The sequence below is a fragment of the Bos grunniens genome, chromosome 27 (assembly GCF_055505025.1).
Source record: "Bos grunniens cultivar Pamir isolate PY7600 chromosome 27, Bosgru_T2T1.0, whole genome shotgun sequence".
In the NCBI taxonomy this organism is placed as follows: domain Eukaryota; kingdom Metazoa; phylum Chordata; class Mammalia; order Artiodactyla; family Bovidae; genus Bos; species Bos grunniens.
In genome coordinates, this window is record NC_141191.1 from 22,344,079 (window position 1) to 22,368,811 (window position 24,733).

At 36.2% G+C, this 24,733-nt stretch overlaps 1 long non-coding RNA gene across 6 annotated transcripts in view; it reads left to right on the top strand.

Moving 5' to 3' along the window:
* The first annotated feature begins 913 nt into the window (after nt 1-913).
* Nucleotides 914-24,733, top strand: part of LOC147343642 (uncharacterized) — a 159,382-nt gene continuing 135,562 nt past the window's right edge. For 4 of the 6 annotated variants that reach the window (XR_015156318.1, XR_015156320.1, XR_015156321.1 and 1 more), the window contains exon 1: nt 914-1,357. This is a non-coding gene — a long non-coding RNA (uncharacterized LOC147343642). Of the gene's footprint in view, nt 1,358-1,391; nt 1,631-24,733 lie in introns of those variants that run through there. The other 2 variants (XR_015156319.1, XR_015156322.1) reach the window with 2 other exon arrangements.

Sequence of the window (24,733 nt, forward strand, 5' to 3'; positions counted from 1 at the left end):
TAGATTTGATCAGTTAATGAAACATTAATCATCAGAGAAGATAGACTTAAAAATTTTGATTTGTATATGTATAAAAGGGATTCAACAAGTTTCTTGTTCAGCTTCGTAGCTGGCTCACAGTAAAAATGGAACTCAGAGATTTTTATTTTCCACCCCACTGATTCAATCACTCTGATGAAGCAAAAGCAGCTCTGTCTTGAAAAATTACTTTAAACATGGCAATAAATCAAACCAAAAGCAACTTATACCGATTCTTTTATCTCTTCTTCTGACAAATTCAGGTATTGGAATTATAACAGTTTTGAGTAACAAACCAATTTGTATGTATCATGTCAATCTTACAAATTTTGAATTGTCCCAAAGTTCACATGTTTTTTCAAAGTTTAAATTTTTTTAGAGACAGCTTTAAATGAAAGGAGAACATACTTACGCTGGATCCTTCACAGTGATCTTATTTTAGTTTACCATTTCCATTTTATTTCCTTTTATCCTACATCACAAATACAGCTCACTTCACTCCAAATTCCTCCACTAGTTATTTGTCAGATCCATTCCATGACTTAACCAACGTGAATCCTTTACCTGGCATGCTTCTCCCACAAAACCTTGTCTCTATAGAACTTTTAACCTCTCTAGGTCCAGTTCAGTTACTGCCTCTGCCAAGGAACGTTCTAATCATTTCTACAAACTGTTCTTGTTATGATGGACTTGTGTGTGTGTGCGTGTGTGTGTGTATTAAGTGTGTAAAATCAACATCCTATCCACTTCTGGGAGATCCACCTCCTACCTGCTTCAGTGATTTAAATGTGAGTTTCTTTATTTTATAACCCTTTTTAAATGCTGATTAGATTATGAGTTGGCATCTTATGAGGAAAATCAAGTCAATTACAGTACCTTCTACCCTGCACTCTAGTTAACAGGTTCGGGTGTTAGCATCTGACTGAGAAAAGACCAGTTGTTACCTTTCCTTGTAATTACTACTTGAAGCTGGAGAGGTCTGTCTCTTTGAGGTGATGAAATTGAGCTGTAATACTGAAGACACTCACACCATAGATCGTAGCATGTCAGGTGATAATTATTATCTCTTTCAGGTTTGTCTGTATTGCCTTATTTTTTTTAGTGATGAGAAATATTACTTTAAAAACCAGAGTGGGGCTGGGGGGAGCAGGAGTACTAATTAAATTTTGAAAACAAAAGATACTGAAAAAGTTGTGATTTTTTTTTTTAAAGAATATTTGCCTAGCAACAATTAAGCCTTGTAGGTTAATTTCCAGGTAAGTCAGCTTACAGTAAAATCTTGCAGTCTCTTGAGTAAGACCAGCCCACTCTCAATTCCATGACTCTATACTTAACTTTGGTAAGTTCCCTAACCTCTCTGTGCCCCCTATTTATTCATCTGTAAAATGGGGATTATAATACCATCTGCATCTCACAGGTTTGCTTTGAGGATTAAAAGATAAAATATATAAAGAGCTCATTGCAGGGATAGTAAAACCTTAGCAGAGGTTTGCTGTTACTTCTGTTAGACAACTCTTTTAACCAACCTCTACATGATAACTCACTGTGAATGTTCTTAGTTTTCTCTGTGGAAACATGCTGACTTTTGTGCAGTTCACCCTAAAAACTTAAGGTTAGTTGATTCCTTTTTGGTATACCTATATTATTCTGCTCTCACAAAATAAGTGTTTTCTTCCCAAGAATGACTTTTGTTTGGTCTCAATTGTGTTCCTTCTAAGGGTACTTTTAGGTGTCATTTTGCAGTTTAGCAAATCATTATGAAAACCATTGAAATATGACTGTGGAAAGAAATGCTAAAAACTGAAAAAATATTTCAAAATTAGATTTATGCAAGAGTACAAAAACCTAGAAAGTTTTGCTCGTAAAGTAGCTCTGTAAAAGTCTGTCATTTTTTCTGAACCGACTCTGAAGACTATAGATTGATTTTCATGGTGTATTTTTAAAAAATAACGTAGAACTCAGAGGGAAAAACTTGCTACTTCATATAAAATGTTATGTTAGTCCAAATTTTCATTTAGAGTAAAATACTTGGAGTGTGTATGCATAGGTATGTACACTTGTATGTGTAAGATTATATATAATACATACATATAAAAACCTTTTATGACTTCATATTTAACAAAATTTTACATTTAACCTGTCAATTACAAGTCTTGATGGCAATAGATAAATAAGCTTCAATTAGATTTCCTTCCAGTTGGAATCATATTCATTTAGAGTGGTTGCACTCATTATTCTCTGTTGATTTCCTCAGATTGACCAATCTGGTATAACATCTGGTTAATTTTTGGAGTAGAAAAAAAATAGAATACTTGGTAACTTTTTTCAGTTAGTAGATCACAGTCGAGCACAGCTGAAACTACTTTTGAATAATTAAAAGCTGGATCTTTGAGGAACAAAATGTGGACATCATTATTTTTATCTGCCAAGACTAATAGTTAAAGGTTTTATAGATACTCTGGCTTCAGATAGCCTTGTTTTAATTATTTTATCATCCCTTTCACTCAGTCTCAATTCTTTCTCAGTCTCAAATTAAAATATAGTTGTCCTAACCCAGTAATCAACTCTTACCATGGCAGATGTTGCTATCTCCACTAACTCCTTTTGGATTTCCTAATCATCTTTCCAGGCTCCATACCACTGGTTCCTATACTGTAGAGAGCCTCAAAATAACTTGAGCAGCTTGTTAAAAAATATCCCCCAGTACTTACCCCCAAATTGCTTTTATCAGAACCTCTAGTCTGTTTGATTCAGATATACACCACATTTTTATAGGATTGTTTACTTTATTTAATAATAATTCTAACTTGTAACACTATGCCAGTACACTAGAAGAATCTTCTGTCTCTTATTTTCTGTATTTTTCCCCTTAACTTGGTAAAAGCCATTTTTTAAATCAACGTATAGTTGATTTACAGTATTGTGTTAGTTTCAGGTATACAGCATAGTGAGTCAGCTATACACACACAGACACACACGCACACACACCCACGTATATATGCATATTTTCAGATTCTTTTCCATTACAGATTATTACAAAATATTGAACGTAGTTCCCTGTGCTATACAGCATGTCCACGTTATTTATCTATTTTATATATAGTAATGTGTATATGTTAATCCCAAACTCGGCCTTAGCAGTCATTAGGGGAAAACAAGTTGCAGAAAAGGAAACATTAATGTATAAATCAATACATGAAATCCCTGAAGTCTCTATCTCGCTCTTTGAACCCTTATTTGAAATAAGGAGACAGTTCTGAGACTAGAAGGCCACAGAGAGTCTTGAATAGTTGAAAACTTGAATTATCATAGAATTGCTTCATCAGGTTTAAAGAACTAGTCCAGGAGGTCACAGAGAATAAGGGGTTAGGAGTCATTCAAGTAAATGGTCAAGTGTTAGTAGATAGCATTTAAATAGGAAGAGGAAGGAAGCCTAGACATGATTGTCTGGGGAAGAGCCTGGGCAATCCTAGTACCTGGTCCATCATCACATGTAGCATGTGGTGTGAGGACAAGAAATGAAATGGGTCAGGGATTACTGAAAAGGGGAAGTAAAAGATGCAAAATGCATTTAGTTTATTCTTTAAACTTTGAAAATTATCTTGTATTTATACACATTTAGGGACAACTACCACCATTTTTATGTTTCTAATAATGCTGTTAACAGTGTTGTACATAAATCCTCATTCACAATTTTGATAAATTTTTTAGGATGCATAATATTTTAAAAGGTTCTGGCATTTTATGCCTAACTGGAAACATTATTATTAAGTCACCCTGATTTACAACATTTTTTTAGTTTTAGTACTATAATAATTCTTCCATCAGTTGTTAACACTAGTTCCACATTCTTATTAGAATACTACGATATATTTTTATTTGTAAAGCACTTTTGAATTTATTTTAAATCATTTTTATTGAAGTATCATTGATTTACTGGTATACAACATAGTGATTCAATGTTTTCATAGATTATGTCATTTCAAGTTATGACAAAGAAATTCACAGGCCGTCCAGAAATTCACCGGCAGTTCAGTGGTTAGGACTCCATGCTTCCACTGCAGGGGGCATGGGTTTGATACCTGATTGGAGAACTAAGATCTTGAATACCATGGCCAAAAGTTACAAAATAAAGTTATGATAATATGTTGGCTATATCCCTGTGCTATAGGATATATCCTTCTGACTTATTTTTTGTATAGTAGTTTGCACCTCTTAATCTGTGACTCCTATCATGCCTCCCCACTCCCCTCACCCAGTTGGTAATCACTAATTTATTCTCTGTATCTCTGTTTCTGTTTTGGTATATTTATTTGTTTATTTTTTGGATTTCATATATAAGTGATAATATACAGTATTCGTCTTTCTCTATCTGCCTTATTTCACTAAATACTCTCCAGGTCCACCCATGTTATTGCAGATTTCATTCTTTTTTATGACTAATATTCCATTGTGTTTATACACCACATCTTCTTTATCCATTCATCTGTTGACGGACATTTAGGTTGCTCTCATGTCTTGGCTATGGTAAATAATGCTGCTATAAAGGATACATGAATCTTTTAGAATTAGTTCCTTTTTTTCTTTCCAGATATATACCAAGGAGTGGAATTGCTCAATCATATCATAGTTCCATTTTTACTTTTTTGAGGAACCTCCATACTGTTTTCCAAAAGGCCTGCACCAATTTACATTCCCACCAGCAGTAATAGTATTTACTAAGGTTGCCTTTTCTCCATATCCATGCCAACAGTTATTTGTGATGTTTTTGATGGTGGCCATTCTGATAAGTGTGAGGTGATACCTCATTGTGTTTTTGATTTGCATTTCTCTGATGATTAGTGATGTTGAGCATTTTTCATGTGCCTATATGTCTTTAGTGGAAAATATTTCTATTCAGATCTTCTCCCAGTTTTTAAGAAGTCTGATTTTTTTTTTGGCATTGAGCTTTATGAGCTATTTATAAATGTTGGATATTAATCCCTTATCAGTCATATCATTTGCAAATACTTCCTTCCATTCAGTAGGTTGTCTTTTTGTCTAGTTGATGTTTTTTGTTGTTGTTGTTGTGCAAAAGATTTTAAGTTTAATTAGGTCCCATTTGTTTAGTTTTGCTTTTATTTCCTCACCTTAAGGAGACAGATCCAAAAAAATATTGCTATGAATCATGTCAAAGAATGATCTTCCTATACTTTCTTCAACAGGTTTTGTGGTTTCTAGTGTTACATTTAGATATTTATTCCATTTTGAGTTTATTTTTGTATACAGTGTGAAAAAGTGTTCTAATTTCATTCTTTTACTTGTAGCTGTCCAGCACCACTTGTTGAAGAGACTGTCTTTTTACATTGTATATACTTCCTTCCTTTGCAGTAGGTTAATTGACCGTAATTGTGTGGCATTGTTTCTTGACTCTACTGTTTCATGGATCTATGCATCTGTTTTAGTGTCAGTACCATAATATTTCAATTACTATAACTTTGTAGTATAGTTTGAAGTCAGGGAGCGTGATATCTCCCATTTTGTTCTTTTTTCCTTAAGATTGCTTTGGCAGTCATCTATTCTTTTCCATAGTTCAGTTAGCATTCTTATTTAATGCTTTGAATTCTTTATATAGTAAATTATTTATCTCTGTTTCATCAGTTGTTTTTTCAGGGGTTTTTCCTTATTCTTTCATTTGAAACACATTCCTCCAACTTCTCATTTTGCTTAACTTTTTCTGTCTCTATGGAATTATGAGACAGTTTCCTATCCTGGTCTTGTAGGGTGATTTTTGTGGGAGCATCCTTATACAATCTCTGTGTGCCCAGTGGCTCTGGTGGGAGATGTAGTTTTGATGTGTTTGGGAGGGGAGGGGAGCTCAGCATCTTCTTATTTTGCCGTCTTGATCTCCTCATCTCCTCTCCTGTGCTTCCTTTTATGAATCTCTATTTAAAAATTATCTATTCTTCAGACCTTCATATTTAAATCAAGATTTCTCAGCCTTAGTGCTGTTGGTATTTTGGGCTGGGTAATTCTTTGTTGTGGTTGCTATTTAGGCATTGCAGGATCTCCCCCATGAAGATAGTAATAAAATGTGTCTCTAGACATTGTGAAATATTTTCTGAAAGTAAATTTGTACCTGGTTGAAAAGCACTGTTATAAATAAACTGTGACCTAACTGTTAATGAAAAATAAATTCTATTAGCAATTTGGATTGGCATTGAAGTAATCCTATAAATATAAGTGTAAAGAATCATCGTGACAATGTTCATGTTCTTAAGCAAATTCTCTTAGTACCAGCAATGAATTTCTAGCCTGTCTTCTTAGAGATTCACAGATTTGTTCTCCTTTCCTACAAAATATGTGATGTCCACTATTATTTCCATTTTCCACAATATGAGAAATTTATGGCTAAAGGAATGCTAGGAAAAATAGTAATCTTAATTTCTGAAATATTTTTTGGTGTGTATGACTGTGTATATATGCACTTTTGTATCTGAGTTGGCATGGACATAAGACTATATGTATTGTGGGAATTTAGGAAAAACTAAGTTAAGTGGATTCCACTTGCAATACAAGGAGAGGCTCAACTTTCTGAAAAACTCTTTGTGAATAATGGGGCAGGGAGTCAGCTGTGTGCAACAGATTGCTGAAACTGGAAATGATAAACCTGTAAGTAGTACCCATGATTTTAAGGCCACTGGATTTGATCAATACTGGTAAATATTCTTTTTCTAAATAGCTATTTGGCAAAACAACAGATGTCTCATTTCTGTTATTGTGCTGGTCTCTGTGAAGAAAAGTTCGATAAAGCCTTGTATAATCAATTTTCTCAGTTTTCATTTTTGCTATTGACTTTTGGTTTTTGAAAAATTAAGTTGGCTACCAGAAAGAATGTAAATTTCCAAAAAAATAAAGTAGAATTGAGATGAAATAAAACTTCTATCTGCATTCCCATTCAAAAAAATAGTGTTTTGCATATCCTAGCCCTATAATTAATTAATATCATATCTCTATAGTTAATCCTGAAGATTATATATCTATTTTAATATGTTGTTGAGACTCTTTCCTTGGCTGCTACCACCACAAATATGAGTCTGATATGAATGTAGAATGCCATCCATACTCTCTACAGGATTCTGTCTTGCTTTGCCCCCAACCCCCCAAACCAGAGAGGACACATTTACCTATAGGATGAACCATGTAAATATGTACTCTATTACAAAATCTTTAGACTTTTCATTCTTATGTGTTACCTAATATAAATATTAGGATGTTTTAAAAGTTTGACCTGAATTAAAATACTGAGTAAAATTTACAGAGGCAGTGAATTTTATAAACTGTATATAATAATGTCTGCATCATCAAAAATCATAAGCCTTACAAATCTCTAAAAGAACCCTTAGCTGTAAGTGATTGAACTGAGATGTAGCTGAATCCTAAGTAACAGAAAGTAAAATGTTTTTAAGGAGAAAATCCAATATGTTAGATAAGGAGCAAAAACACACAGGCATGTCTTGGTATTAATCCTATTTTTTTAGAAACAGTTTTTCATAGTGATGGGGCTTTCAGGGTAACTCAGTTTGTAAAGAATCCACCTGCAATGCAAGAGATCCTGGTTCGATTCCTGGGTCTGGAAGTTCTCCTGGAGGAAGGAATAAGCTACCCACTCCAGTAGTCTTGGGCTTCCCTGGTGGCTCAGCTGGTAAAGAATTCGCCTGCAATAAGAATGCTCTTTCTGAAGCAGGACTCAGTGCCTGAGTATGGAAAATCAGGCCTGATGTAAATTTTTACAGCAAAGAGATATAAGAGTTATAAGTGGTCAGATTCTGTAAACTGAAGTTATCTTCAAGTATGGGACTTCTAGTCACATCTTTACTACATTGATTCAAGTTGCTGTCATATATAAAGCAGTGCATGGATTCATGAAACATACTTTCACTAATCTTGAAAGTGAATAGAACAGTTCAGTAGCAAAAGCAAATTGGTTTTGAGAGAAAAGCGAAGAAAGAAATCTCTCTGGGACCTAGTTTCATCCTTTCCAAAAGGAATCTATTTGATTTTAGTGATAATAAACAGACACAAAATTTTAAAAACTGTTCATTTCTGACTTAGAAGAAAGCAATGTCAAGGAAATATGACTAGTTTTACAACATTATCTTTTAAAAAATAACATAGAGACTTCAATAATTTGTTGTGGTCAGGCTCATGGTAGATTTTTGTTGGTTTGCTTCAGAAGAGATGATCATACTTTCTGGAATGATATAAATGGGAATGGAAACATTCTTTAGGTTTTTAATTTTTTAATTAATTTATTTTTTATTGAAGGATAATTGCTTTACAGAATTTTGGTGTTTTCTGTCAAACCTCAACATGAATAGGTCATTGGTAAACATATATCCCCTCCCATTTGAAACTCCCTCCCATCTCTCTCCATCCCACCCCTCTAGGTTGATACAGAGCCCCTGTTTGAGTTTCCTGAGCCATACAGCAAATTCCCATTGGCTATCTATTTTACATATGGTAATGTAAGTTTCCATGTTATTCTTTCCATACATCTCACCCTCTCCTCTCCTCTCCCCATGTCCATAAGTCTTTTCTCTATGTCTGTTTCTCCATTGCTGCCCTGTAAACAAATTCTTCGGTACCATTCTTCTAGATTCCATATATATGTGTTAGAATATGGTGTTTATCTTTCTCTTTCTGACTCACTACACTCTGTATAATAGGTTCTAGGTTCATCCACCTCATTAGAACCGACTCAAATGTGTTCCTTTTATGGCTGAGTAATATTCCATTGTGTATATGTACCACAACTTTATCCATTCATCTGTCAGTGGACATCTAGGTTGCTTCCATATTCTAACTATTGTAAATAGTGCTGCAGTGAACAATGGGATACATGTGTCTCTTCCAATTTTGGTTTCCTCAGGATATATGCCTAGGAGTGGGGTTGCTGGGTCATATGGTGGTTTTATTCTTAGTTTTTGAAGGAATTTCCATACCGTCTTCCATAGTGGCTGTATCAATTTACATTCCCACCAACAGTGCAAGAGCATTCCCTTTTCTCCACACCCTCTCCAGGATTTATTGTTTATAGACTTTTTGATGAGGGCCATTCTGACTGGTATGAGGTGATATCTCATTGTAGTTTTGATTAGCATTTCTCTAATAATGAGCAATGTTGAGCATCTTTTCATGTGTTCAGTTCAGTTCAGTTCAGTCGTTCAGTTGTGTCCGACTCTTTGTGACCCCATGAATTGCAGCATGCCAGGCCTCCCTGTCCATCACCAGCTCCCGGAGTTCACCCAAACTCACGTCCATCGAGTCAGTGATGCCATCCAGCCATCTCATCCTCTGCTGTCCCCTTCTCCTCCTGCCCCCAATCCCTCCCAGCATCAGAGTCTTTTCCAATGAGTCAACTCTTCGCATGAGGTGGCCAAAGTACTGGAGTTTCAGCTTCAGCATCATTCCTTCCAAAGAAATCCCAGGGCTGATCTCCTTTAGAATGGACTGGTTGGATCTCCTTGCAGTCCAAGGGAGTCTCAAGAGTCTTCTCCAACACCACAGTTCAAAAGCATCAATTCTTCAGCGCTCAGCTTTCTTCACAGTCCAACTTTCACATCCATACGTGACCACTGGAAAAACCATAGCCTTGACTAGACGGACCTTTGTTGGCAAAGTAATGTCTGTGCTTTTCAATATGCTATCTAGGTTGGTCATAACTTTCCTTCCAAGGAATAAGCGTCTTTTAATTTCATGACTGCAGTCACGGAGAAATGTCTATTTAGGTCTTTTTCCCACTTTTTGATTGGATTTTTTTTTTCTGACATTGAGTTGTATGAGCTACTTGTATATTTTGGAACTTAATCCTTTGTCAGTTGTTTCATTTGCTATTATTTTCTCCCTTTCTGAGGGTTGTCTTTTCACCTTGCTTATAGTTTCCTTTGCTGTGCAAAAGCTCTTAAGTTTAATCAGGTCTCACTTGTTTGCTTTTGTTTTTATTTCTGTTGCTCTAGGAGGTGGGTCATAGAGGATCTTGCTTTGATTTATGTCATTGAGTGTTTTGCCTATGTTTTCCTCTAAGAGTTTTATAGTTTCTGGTCTTACGTTTAGGTCTTTTATCCATTTTGAGTTTATCTTTGTGTGTGGTGTTAGGAAGTGTTCTAATTTCATTCTTTTACATGCAGCTGTCCAGTTTTTCCAGCACCATTTACTGAAGAGGCTGTCTCTGTCCCATTGTATATTGCCTCCTTTGTCAAAAATAAGGTACCCATAGGTGCATGGGTTTATTTCTGGGCTTTCTATCTTGTTCCATTGGTCTATATTTTTGTTTTTGTGCCAGTACCATACTGTCTTGATGACTGTAAGTTTGTCATATAATCTGAAGTCAGGAAGGTTGATTCCTCCAGCTCCATTCTTCTTTCTCAAGACTGCTTTGACTATTCGGGGTCTTTTGTGTTGCCTTATGAATTGTAAAATTTTTTGTTCTAGTTCTGTGAAAAATGTCATTGGTAATTTGATAGGGATCACATTGAATCTGTAGATTGCATTTGGTAGTATAGTCATTTTCACAATATTGATTCTTCTTAGCCAGGAACATGGAATATCTCTTCATCTATTTATGTCATCTTTGATTTATGCCATTAATGTCTTATAATTTTTTGTGTACAGTTCTTTTGTCTCCTTACTAGGTAGGTTTATTGCTAGGTATTTAATTCTTTTTGTTGCAATGGTGAAAGGGATTGATTACTTATTTTCTCTGATTTTTCATTGTTAGTATATAGAAATGCAAGTGATTTCTGTGTATTGATTTTGTATCCTTCAACTTTGCTAAATTCCCTGATTAGCTCTAGTAATTTTCTGATAGTATCTTTAGGGTTTTCTATGTACAGTATCATGTCATCTGCAAACAGTGAGAGCTTTACTTCTTCTTTTCTAATCTGGATTCCTTTTATTTCTTTTTCTTCTCTGATTGCTGTAGCTAGGACTTCCAGAAATATGTTGAATACTAGTGGCAAAAGTGGACACGCTTGTCTTGTTCCTGATCTTAGGGGGATGCTTTCAATTTTTCATCATTTAAAGTAATGTTTGCTGTAGGCTATAATATATGGCCTTTGAGGTAGGTTTCATCTATGCCCATTTTTTGAAGTGTTTTAATCATAAATAGATGCTGAATTTTGTCAAAGGCTTTTTCTGCATCTATTGAGATTATTATATGGTTTTTATCTTTCAATTTGTTAATATGGTGTATCACATTGATTGATTTGCATTTATTGAAGAATCCTTGCATCCCTGGAATAAACCCATCTTGATCATAGTGTTGCTGAATTCTGTTTACTAAAATTTTGTTGAGAATTTTTGCATGTGTGTTCATCAGTGATATTGGCCTATGGTTTTCTTTTTTTGTGTTGTCTCTATCTGGTTTTGGTATCAGGGTGATGGTGGCCTAGTAGAATGAGTTTGGAAGTGTTCCTTCCTCTGCAATTTTTTGAAAGAGTTTTAGAAGGATAGGCATTAGCTCTTCTCTAAATGCTTGATAGAATTCTCCTGTGAAGCCATCTGGTCCTGGGCTTTTGTTTTTTGGGAGATTTTTGATCACAGCTTTAATTTCAGTACTTGTAATTGGGTTTTTCATAATTTCTATTTCTTCCTGGTTCAGTCTTAGAAGATTGAACTTTTCTAAGAATCTGTCCATTTCTTCCAGGTTATCTATTTTGTTGCCGTATAGTTGTTCATAATAACCTCTTATAATCCTTTGTATTTCTGCGTTGTCTGTTGTAACCTCTCTTTTTTAATTTCTAATTTGTCAATTTGATTCTTCTCTCTTTTTTTCTTAATGATTCTGGCTAAAGGTTTGTCAATTTTGTTTATCTTCTCAAACAACCAGCTTTTATTTTTATTAATCTATACTATTGTTTCTTTCATTTCTTTTTCATTTGTTTCTGCTCGGATCTTTATGATTTCTTTCCTTCTACTAGTTTTGGGGTTTTTTTGTTCTTCTTTCTCCAGTTGTTTTCGGTGTAAAGTTAGGTTGTCTATTCAATGTTTTTCTTGTTTTTTGAGGTAGGATTGTATTGCTATAAACATCCCTCTTAGAACTACTTTTGCAGCATCCCATAGGTTTTGAGTTGTCATGTTTTCATTATCATTTGTTTCTAGAAATTTTTTTATTTCCTTTTTGATTTATTCAGTACCCTGTTGGTTATTTAGAAACGGGTTGTTTAGTCTGCCTGTGTTTGTGTTTCTTACACTTTTTTTTTTTTTTCTTGTAATCAATACCTGGTCTCATAGCATTGTGGTTGGAGAAGATGCTTGATATGATTTCAATTTTCTTAAATTCACTGAGGTTTGATTTGTGACCCAAGATGTGGTCTATCCTGGAGAATGTTCCATATGCAAGAATTTATATTCTTCTGCATTTGGGTGGAATGTCTTGAAGATATGAATGAGATCCTTCTCATCTAATGTATCATTTAAGACTTGTGTTTCCTTATTAATTTTCTGTTTTGATGATCTGTCTATTGGGGTGAGTGGGGTGTTAAAATCCCCTACTATTATTTATGTTACTGTCAATTTCTCCTTTTATGTCTGTTAGTGTTTGTCTTATGTATTGATGTGCTCCTATGTTGGGTACATAGATATTTACAATTGTTATGTCTTCCTCTTGGATTGATCCCTTGATCATTATGTAGTGTCCTTCCTTTTCTCTTGCAATCTTCTTTATTTTAAGGTCTATTTTGTCTGATATGAGGATTGCTACTCCAGCTTTCTTTTGCTTCCCATTTACATGGAATATATTTTTCCATCCTCACTTTCAGTCTATATGTGTCTTGAGGTCTGAAGTGGGTTTCTTGTAGATAGCATATATATGGGTCTTGTTTTTGTATCCATTCAGCCAGTCTGTGTCTTTTGGTTGGAGCATTTAATCCATTTACATTTAAAGTAATTATTGATATATATGATCCTATTGCCATTTTCTTACTTGTTTAGGATTGATTTTGTAGATCTTTATTCTTCTGTTGTATTTCTTGACTATATAAGTCCCTTTAACATTTGTTGTAAAGCTGGTTTGGTGGTACTGAATTGTTGCTTGTGTGAAAAGATTTTTATTTCTCCATCAGTTTTGAATGAGATCCTTACTGGGTATAGTAACCTTGGTTGTAGATTTTTCCCTTTCAGTACTTTAAATATATCTTACCATTCCCTTCTGGCCTGCAGTTTCTGCTGAAAGATCAGCTGTTAAGTGTATGGGATTTCCCTTGTATGTTACTTGTTGCTTCTCCCTTGCTGCTTTTAATATTCTTTCTTTGTATTTATTCTTTGTTAGTTTGATTAGTATGTATCTTAAGAGTGTTTCTCCTTGGGTTTATCCTGTATGGGACTCTTTGTGCCTCTTGGACTTGATTGACTATTTCCTTTTCCATGTTGGGGAAATTTTCAACTATAATCTCTTCAAAAATTTTCTCACACCCTTAATTTTTTCTCTCCTTATTCTAGGACCCCTAATATTCGAATGTGGGTGCATTTGATATGGTCCCAGATGTCTCTGAGACTGTCCTCAGCTCTTTTCATTCTTTTTGCATTATTCTGCTCTTCAGAAGTTATTTCCACCATTTTATCTTCCAGCTCACTGATTAGTTCATCTGCTTCAGATATTCTGCTATTGATTCCTTCTAGAGTATTTTTAATTTCAGTAATTGTATTGCTTGTCTCTGTTTGTTTACTCTTTAATTCTTCTAGGTCTTTTCTAATTGATTCTTGCATTTTCTCCATTTTGTTTTCAAAGTTTTTGATCATCTTTACTATCATTATTCTGAATTCTTTTTTAGGTGAAGAAATTTGCCTATTTCCTCTTCATTTATTTGGACTTCTATATTTCTAGTTTGTTCCTTCATTTGTGCAGTATTTCTCGGCCTTTTCATTTTTTTAAAGTTATTGTATTTGAGGTCTCCTTTTCCCAGGTCAAGGAAAGTTGAATTATTTCCTTGAAGAAGGTTGAACTCTTTCTTCCTTTTGGTTTCTGCCCTCCTAAGGTTGGTCCAGTGGTTTGTATGAGTTTCATACAGGGTGAGATTTGTGCTGAGTTTTTGTTTGTTTGTTTTTCCTCTGGTGGGCAAGGCTGAGTGAGGTGGTAATCGGGTCTGCTGATGACTGGGTTTGTATTTTTGTTTTGTTTGTTGTTTGTATGAGGTGTCCTGCACAGAGTGCTACTGGTAGTTGGATGATGCCAGGTCTTGTATTCAGGTGGTTTCCTTTGTGTGAGTTCTCACTATTTGATACTCCTTAGGGTTAGTTCTCTGGTAGTCTAGCGCCTTGGAGTCAGGGCTCCCACTCCAAAGGCTCAGGGCTTGATCTCTGGTCAGGAATGAAGATTCCATAAGTGGTCTGTTATGGTAGTAAGTGAGATTAAAACAAATATCCAAAAATGAGAAAGCAAAGATGAACCCCAGACAAACGGCAGTTACAGAATCAGGCAAATAATAAGTAAAATAATGGAATATACACATATAGATATACATCCATGAGCAAAGTCAAAACAGTCCAACAAAATAAAGTACAGTACATTGACACAGTGAACAAAGGAAATAAAAAATTATATTTACCAGTTAAGAAAAAACTAGCTTAAGCACAAACTAGAAACCAAAACTAAAGTAAGGTGCCAAGTGGGGAATAAAGCAATGAAAACAAAACTAATAAATATATTGAAAGGAAAGGAAAGAAAGAAAAGAAACAAAGAATAGATATGCAAATTTAAAAGAGGTAGATGAAGAAGATTTATATACATTAAAGATTAACTGCAAGGGAAAAAGAATAGTAGGAAAGACAAATGAATAAATGTAGAAAACATATAATAGGTTTAAAAAATTAAAATTACAGAAAAGAAAAAAAAGGAAGAAGAAAGAAAAAAGAAAAAAAAAATCCACAGAATTGCAAAAGCCCAATGTAGAGGCAGAGGTTTATAACAATAGAAAGTGTGACTGAATATACACATATACATATACACCCATAAGCAAAATCAAAACAGTCTAACAAAAATGAAGTACAATGGATTGACCCAGTGAACAGAGGAAACCAAAAATTATATTTACCAGAACAAAACTAATTAAAGCACAAACTGGAAAACAAAGCTAAAGCAAGGTGCCAATTCAGGAATAAAGCAGTGAAAATAAAACTAACAAATATGTTGAAGGAAAGCAGAGAAAGAAAAGAAAGAAAGAATAGACATGCAAAGTTAAGTAGAGGTAGATAAAGAAGATTTATATACGTTAAAGATTAACTGCAAGGGGAAAAGAACAGTAGGAAAAGCAAGCAAAGGAATAAATGTAGAAAAAATAATAATAAGTTTAAAAAATTAAAATTAAAGAAAGAGATAAGAAAAAAAAAGAGGAAAACTCCACAGAACTGCAAAAGTCCAATGTAGAGGCAGAGCTTTATGACAACAATAAAAAATGTGAGAAAAAAAAGCTCAAAAACTTAATTGGATTTCTTAGTGCCAGTAAAATCGACAACTACAACAGAAGTGGAAAAAAAGGAAAAAAAAAAAATCCAAAAGAATCTACAGAACAAGTCAAAAAATAAGAATAATAAATGTTTTTCTTGAGTCACTGCAGTCGGAGTCTTTTCCTTCGCTGGGAGTCACCGTCCACTTCACCTCCCTAGGATGCCCTCCAGCATTCTGCCGATCTCTGGACCTGCTGTGGAGGCATCTCAGAGTCTATTCTGGTCCTACTCCTGTGTGTTCTTGCCTCCAATGTCCGCCGCTATCGGAGCTGGTGCATTTTCTTTTGTGGGAGCTCTCAATGGCCTTTTATATATTCCATAGACACAGAGTCTGCCTAGTTGATTGTGTGAATTTAATGCAGCTTGTACAGATGGTGGGAAGGTTTTGGGTCTTCTTCCTTAGCCACACTGCCCCTGGGTTACAATTGTGGTTTTATTTCCACCTCTGCATGTGGGTCGTCCACTGGGGTTTGCTCCTGAGGCTGTCCTGGAGGACTTGGGTTTGCCCCTGTGAGGGCCAGGTGTGGAGGTGGTGCAGCTGCTTGGGTCACAGGGATTCTGGTAGCACCAGGTACTCAGGGCAGTTGGCAGCTAGAGCAGCAGGAAATACAGTACTTTAAAAGGGTATGGCAAATAGTATTGGCCAGTACACTGCAGTATTCCTGCCTGGAGAACCCCGCTCCCTGACAGAGAAGCCTGGGAGGCCACAGTCTACAGGGTCGCAAAGAGTCGGACACGACCAAAGTGACAGTGCACGCACAGATGCAAGACTTTTTTGCCTGTGGCAGCTCTGCCTCAGTGAGAGTAGAGTGTGAAGGTGGCGCAGCTGCTTGGCTTTCTGGGACCCTGGCGGCACCAAGTGTGCAGGGACACGGACTGCCTCCACCACAGAGTTATGGCCCTATCAGAGTCTTTATTCCAGCCTCTTGTAGCTGGCGATCAGAAGGCCTCTTTGGCCAGTCTTTATCAGTAGCTCCACCCGTCCAGGCACTTAGAGGGCTCCCTTGCCTGGGGTCCTTCTCTGTTGTTTGGCGCCTCAGGCACATAGAGGGGCACCCCAGGCTGGGTTCCTATTCTGTAGATTGGCGTGTCAGTCACTTAAAGGGGCACCCTGTGCGGGGTCCTACTCTGTAGTTCAGTGTTTCAGGCCTTTGCTTGGCCAGCCTCTCTATTGTTCAGTTGCTGATGCTGGTGTGTGGGGAGAGAGAGGCTATGGTGATGGCTCCACCCGCTACGCATGACTCAGCAGTATCGCCTTGCTTCCGTGGCTGCCTGGCTTTTCTCCACCAGCATTTCCCACCAGAATCTCCTCCCTCACATCCCCTCAATCCATCTCACCACAGCAAACAGTAGCCCTTGCCCTGGGATTCCTCCACATTTCCTAAACTCCAGCTCCCAGCCGCTGCCCCTTCCAGGAGACCAGCGTTCCTGTCTGGGGTATGTATGGCTGCGGCAAGGACTGTACGATTCTCATTCCATTTAAGCTGCCACAGATCAGCTGTTTCACTCTCAGCCTTAATGTTTCTCCTCTGACTCAGACAACTGCCCCAGTGTGGGGATCGGACCCCTGCTTCAGTATCCCCACCTGCTGAGGGCAGGTCCAGTCCTACTGACACCACTGTTTTTTCCCCTAGTTCCTTCATCCTATCGAGTTTTGCGTGGGTCTATATATTCTTTCCCACTGGTCAAGTACTTCTGTCTGCTCTCAGCTGGTATTCTGCATGCACTTCCTGTGTCGGTGTATTCCTGATGTATCCATGGAGAGAGATGTACTCCATGACCACCTACTCCCCTGCCATCTCATTCTAGGTCTTTTATGTGACCTGATACAAATAGGTTGACAAGCTTACCATCCACTTACCTGAGTTGCAGCAAAGTTCTAAACAGGGCATGCATTTAAATGATCTATCCCAATGAGTCATGCCAAAGTGTATCATCTTTACTTCAAAAATATATCACTCTTTGAAAAGCTTTTTCTCTGTAGCTTAAGTATGAGCCAGGGAGCATGCGGTGGGTGGGAAGCTCCGATACTGAATATTAAACACTGCTTATCCATGTTTCTTTGATTAGATATAATTATTTTCTTGAATTAATGACCCTTGGATGTTGTTAAATTTCTTTTCAGGATATTGCTTAATTGCTTTTAACAAAAGTACAAATAGACTTCAATTAGAGAATGAATAAAAATGGCTTCTTAAGATCCTGATTTTTTAAGCATAAAGAAAAGAGCAGTATGTGAAATATGTTCCCTTTCTAATCATGAAGGATAAGTTATTTTTCCAGTGTATTAAGGGACAGATTATTGATTGCTTTTAATGTATATTTCTACATCCATTTTTCAAATAATTTTTTTTTTTTTGGTCTAAGTTTGCCTGTCACTATTACCATTACACAATAATTGGCTACCAGGTAAAGTCAGGAGATATTAGGTCATTTTAGCAGGAGCATTTTGTTAATACAGGCACACTTAAAGTGACTTAAAATAATTACAGATCTCTCTATGACCTTGAATTTTAGGCAGTCAAAAATTTAAAGGGACTGATAATCACAATGTTTTAATAGTATATTCAAATAATATATAAAGGCAGTTTTTCTGTAGATTATGTATGTCTTCCAAACAGATATACCTTAAAGCGTGTGGACATTTATTATTATCTTTATTTCTGCATAATGATTCTTCTACCATTTTCTTTGATCTGTTTCCTTCCTTGATCTTGTGTCTTTATACCCACAACCCAGATGTTATTGTGAACAGAAGTGACCATAGTACTCAGCCTGAGTTCCGAATGCTGTAATTATTTATGTTCAACAATAGGGATGGACTGCTGTTAAATCTGACCATCCAGCATTTTCCCTTAAGCATTGGGTTGACAAGTTCATACATGATGTCAGGTCCTAATTTTACAGTAACAGATCATAGATGAAATATTAATTGTGTGCATATTTTGTACACCGTGCTCGTGATAGCTCAGTGTATCATGACATAATACAAGGGAAAATTCAGCAAGAGGCCTAACCAGCTCCATATCTCTCTTTAATTTACTTTAATGACTTATTTTAAGATTCAAAGTCACATAAGTCAGAGTGCATCTTACGTCATTCTTATTCTGATAAGGCAGTATTTGATATTTTGAAAACTAACTGGCGTGTAATCACAATCAAAATATATAAGGGTTTTTAGATGCAAGAAAATGCCTTTCTATTCAATCTTTTTTTTTTTTTCCTAATAAGCCATTAAATGAGCAGCAAATTTCAGGAGATAAGGTTTAACTCAGTTTGCTCAGTGCATTTGTCTTCAGATTGCTTGGAAGAGAGCAAGCAGGGCAATCACCCACTCAAAGATATTGCCTGCTATCTAACATAATATGAATAAAATAGATATCACATTATACATATGAAAAATGATTTCAAGGGTAAATTCAATTTTATTTTTCTTAGAAGCTATTGCTTTAAAGAAGTATAATATTGGAGATGGAACACAGTATTGAAATACAAATTGAGGTATGAAAAGTGATCAAATGCAAAAAAAAAATGTCTAGGCAGAAAGGAAGATGGATGGTTAGAGTGATAGGTGGTAAAGACATCTGTATATGGCCTTTCCTCTACAAATAGTCACTATAGAATTAATCATTTATTTATATACAAATTTATGTTTACTATTTGTTGATAATTAGAAAAAATATGCCTTGTTGATATTTATCAATTAAAATTAAGAATAAAATGTTTTACAGTGTAATCCATTATAAGGACTGTGTTTACTGCTCAGCAGTGTCAAACAAGTACATATCAGCAGTAACTAAATGCCTTGGTTTTTAGTAATACTGCCCAAGTTTGTCAGTGACTTCCTTAGATACCCGTTTTTGCTTCAAATGTTATCTGAAATTATAAGTGACAAGGATCAAGTGAGTTGAGGGTAGTAAAGGGGTGACTCAGCTGTAAAATTATTTGTTTGAGGGCAGAAGTTGTAATATTCAATAACTAGGTTAGTTAATAGAAAAGACCATTTAAGAGTACAGAATAAAGCAATGGAGAAACTCTAAATTGAGTGCAGTTAATCAATACAATATATGTGTATATATATGATATATATATGTATCAGGATATATATCAATCTATATATATTTGTGTTTATGTTTATATATGTATGCATATGTGTGTATATGTGCATGAAAACACAGCATGCATTGAATCAATACATAATTCATAACCATGTATGTACATATATATACAAATATATTTACATATAATTTATATACTCACTCAGTGCTTTTGCCAGTAGCTCTCATATCCCAGACATTCTTTTAGGAGCTAGGGATAAAGCAATGAACAAAAAAGGCCTAAAATCTGTTCATACTGCCCTCAAGGAACTTGCATTCCAGTGAGGACATGTCAACAAGATAGCGAGTAATTAATGCCCTGGAGAAAATCAAAGGAGGGAATGATTAAGGAGTGTTACGAGTGGGGTTAGGAGTAGGGTTGAACTTTTACATGAATGTATTAGCTTTCTATTGCTGCTGTAACAAATTGCCACAAGTTTCGTAGCTTTGTACCTGACAGCAGGAGGAGAACAGTCCACAGGTTACTGCAAGAATTTCTGTAGAAGATAATGGTGGCTTGGTACAGCGAGGAGAGAGATATAGCTGGGTTCTGGCTCTGTGTCAGAAGCAGAGCCAGCAGGATTTGTTGGAGGTTTGCAACTTGAGTGGAAGAAAAAGTAGTTAGGGAACGTTCCAAGGTGCTGCTGGCTTTAATACTTGGGAAAACTCAGTTGCCTTTTATAGAGATGAGTAAGATTATGAGGATATCTGTGTTTTTGTTTTTGTTGTTGGAGGGAAGTAATATTCAGTGTTAGTTTGGTATATGTAAAGTCTAGGCTGGTTGTTGGATATTCAAATTAAGGATGACTAGTAGAGGGTCAAACATATGAGCCTAGAGTTCAGGGAGGACATAAATATTCATAAATGACAGATTGTGTATGATTTCTAAAGCCATGGCATTGATTGAGGTATTCAGTTATGAGTTTAGATAATAGAAGAGATTCAGAAATTAAACACTGGGACACTCCAAACAGAGATCAGGGAAAGGAAGAAAGAAATGAAAACACTGAGGTACAAAAAACAGAGAAGAAATAGGTTAGTGTCAAGTCCTCATAACCTGAAGCAGAAAGTGGTTCCAGGAGAAAGAGAACTGCTGTGTGATGTTGTTTTATGTCCAGAGAGTGGACAGCTGAGAAAGATCATGGGGCTTAGTGATCTCAGGGATTTTGTTGATAAAAACAGTTACAGTGGGAGGTAGAAAAATCAAGGGTTTAAAATTAGAAACAACAAATAAAGTGAATTACTTGTATATATTTTATTCTGAAAGAAATATTGAACAGCACCTAGAGGAGGAAAAAGGCAAACTGCAGTATTTCTAAGATAAGGGAAATAATTTACTATCATAGGGGTGACTTTACCGACAAAGGTCCATATGATCAAAGCTGTGGTTTATTTAGTAGTCATGTATGGATGTGCGAGTTGGACCATAAAGAAAGCTGAACACCAAATAGTTGATGCTTTTGAACTGTGGTATTGGAGAATACTCGTGAGAGTCCCTTGGACTGCAAGGAGATCAAACCAGTCAGTCCTAAAGGAAATCAGTCCTGAACGTTCATTGGAAGGACTGACACTGAACCTGAAGCTCTAATACCGTGGCTGCCTGATGTGAAGAGCTGACTCATTGGAAAAGGCCCTGATGCTGGGAAAGAATGAAGGCAGAAGGAGAAGGGGTCGACAGAGGATGAGATGGTTGGATGGTATCACCGAGTTTGAGCAAACTCCAGGAGTTGATGATGGACAGAGAAGCCTGGTGTGCTGCAGTCCATGGGGTTACAAAGAGTCGGACAAGACTGAGTGACTGAACTGAATCACTGTGAAAACTAAGATGGGCGAAAAGGAAGACCATCCATGAGTATATATGGGAAGAGGTTGGGATCTAGAGTCAAGTATACAGCTTAGCTTTGGCTAGTGGAACATGCAGTACATCTATAGTTACAATAAAGAAAACAAAATATATGTATATAGATATTGAAAGTGGTGGTGATATCTTGTAAAGATTTTCTTCTGATAGCTCAGTGAGATAAGAAATAACACCAGCTCACAGAGAGTGGGTTGTAGCGCTGTATATTTGATAAGAAAAGAAAGTGGAGGAATAGATGGATTTCAGAAGCATAGTATGACTTCATGTCACCACTATGGAGCTATCTCAAGTTAGTGACAGGATTTAGAGAGACTAGTTTTCTTGGTTTTGTGCTTTTTTCAGTCACATTCACTATAGGAGAGCAGACAGACAGTATGTGAGGAACTGAGTTTAACTAGAGTTATGGTTTAACCAAAGGACTGTATCAAACTGATAGAGTCCAAGGGGGTTGGAGTAACGTTCAATGGATTCTCTGTCATATTTAACCATGTGTATTTAAGGAGAGTAAGTGGGGCATTATGGAGAGGAGGGACCACAAAACGATTCTAGTATCAGTGGAGTAAAAGTCTTGGTAGTCTTGGATTCATGAACACCATGTGTTACTATTCTTCCACCCCGCCTCCCCCACAACCCCGATCCCGACCTCTCCCTGACTTTCTCTTCTAAGTCACATGGATTGCACTATCACCTTCTTTAAGACTTTGCTTAAATATTTTTTTTTATGAGGCCTTCCTATCCAGCCTGTAGAAAAGAATCCCAACTACATATCCCTCTCTATTTCCCATATTTTCTTTGCTTTTCTCTCTAGCACTTACTATCTGTGGTCTATTCATGTTTGATTATTTATCAGTATAGCTCTCCCCACTAGAATATAATCTTCACAAGTGTGGAACTTTATATTTCTGTACATGGTTGTTCCTCCATGTTCTGTAACAATACTGGTACCCAGTTGGCACCCAGTCAGCATTTTTAGGAATGGAGGATGGAAGCCTTTTGAAGTCCTCAAGGAAAATGTAGATGAATCAAACAGGAAACAAAGCTGGTAGATCACATCAGGTACAAGGTAAGGCTGTGCTTTGAGGCTTGCAATTTTAACACTAAATTAAATTGCTTAATCTAATTGATTTGTAGTAAGATTTCATCCAAGGGGCTTGAAAGTATGGACAGGCCTGGAATTTTGAAGGGATTGTGGGTGGAGAAACTGACAAAATTCTTCTCCTACCATATCCTTCTGAAGATCATTTGTACAGAGAGGTGGTTGAGGTGAACTGCACTTTTTTGGTAGTACTTCATTATAGATTTGATGGCATTAAATTCATCTGATTGTTTCAGATGAAGAGAAGATGTTATAAAACATAGTGAATGAGACAGCAAGTTTACTTGATAAACAATTCACTATGTTATAAAACAATAGTGAATGAGACAAGTTTACTTGATAAACAATTCCTGATAATCTTGGGTATATATTTGGAGCTTTTAATTATTAATTTAGAGTTAAAAAAACTAAGACTGATTGGGTGATTTCTATCCTGTATATTTCAGAGATGCAGGCATGGAGGAGGGTGGTGGTTAGGTTTATCTAGGCTGGCCTTTTATCAGTACCATGGACAGATGCAAGGGTTTAGGAAGTGGGGGTTCTTTGCAGTCAAGTTGTTACATACTATGGAATATGGAATTGGAGATTTAAAAGGAGGAAAATGAAAATGAGAAAGCTGATACATAGTAAGAACATGAACTTGAATTTGCCTCTAAGGCCTATGCTTTTTTTGACCATAAACCATGATCTACTGGCAATTATTGTATTTTAACCCCTCAAAAAATAGAATGTATGTTTATAAATATCAAAATCACTTAAAACATCACTAATTAAGTTTCTAATATATCTATATTCATTTCTAAGCTATGCAAGGTAAGTAATGTATGTTCTCAGTCATAAAAGATCTCATAGTCTAATGGGAAAGATAGATGTGCAGAGGGATTATTTAAAATGTTAGGTACTTTATAAAAATATGATAGAACACAGAGAAAGGAGAATGGCTGTAATACTTTCTCTGGTCAATAAAGTTAGACTTACACAGTTCTGTTAAATGAATGCATGGGCTTAGTAAGGGTATACATGAAGAAAGCTTGCAGATATTTTTTATTCATTTGTTTGTTTCATGAGAAATTAAGAGTGGCTTAAAAGCACTGACATTTAAAACCTGAAAAGCCCGCTTAGCCTGCCCCTCAGAGGTTTTATAGATATAAAAATTTCTAACTTCCAGAATGCATGAAACACTTTTATAGAGAATGCAAGTGTTTACCAGCTTCTCTTTTTTTGTGCTTCTACTCAAATCTAAAGAAAAATAATGCAGAGGTGATTACTTGAATTTTTTGGTTGATTTCAGTCATCATTTCCCACTAAGTGTTGGAGTATACTCTGTGTCTGCAGTCATTATTACAGGCATTGCTACTAGGGATTAAACAAAACAATGTATAAAATGATCTTAGCACAGTTCTGGGGAAAGGAAAGTGGTGAATACATGTCAGCTATCCAGGTACATCTTGTTGCTATCTTATAAGTATTGTTTTAGAGGTTTCAGGTTCATTCTCAAATTTCTTTCTTCCTCTGCTTATTCACTCTTCTGACCCTTAGGGTGATTTTACCCACTTGTATAAATTTTTAAAAAACTGTCTGTCTGCTAGCAATTCCCAAGTGTACACATCAAGCTTAAAAACAAAGCTAAATCTCAGGAGATTCTAGGTTTTTATACACAATAGGGGTTTGTTAGTAGAAAGACAGTGGATAGAAAGTAATTATTTTCATCACCTTGAGCGGCTATAACAAAATACCATAGGCTGGTGAGTTAAACAACAAACTTTAATTTCTTACAGTTCTGGAGGCTGGAAAGGCTGAGATTATGGTGCCAGCCTGGTTGGCTTCTGGTGAAGGCTCTCTTCCTGACTTGCAGACCACTGTGTTCTTGTTTTGTCTTCAAGTGGCAGAGAGTGGTAGCTCTGGTGTTTCTTCTTCTATTTACAATGGCACAAATTCCATCATATCCACCCACCTTCATGGCCCTCATTTAAACCTGATCATTTCCCACTGCTTCCATCCCCTGCTACCATCACACTGAGGTTAGGGCTTCAACATATGAATTTTGAGGGGATGTGAATTAAAGGCACATTGAATTTGAAATGTCTTTGGGACATCTAAGTAGAAATAGGTATAGAGAGTGTTAGTCACTCAGTTGTGTCTGACCCTGTGTGACCTCATGGACTGCAGCCCACCAAG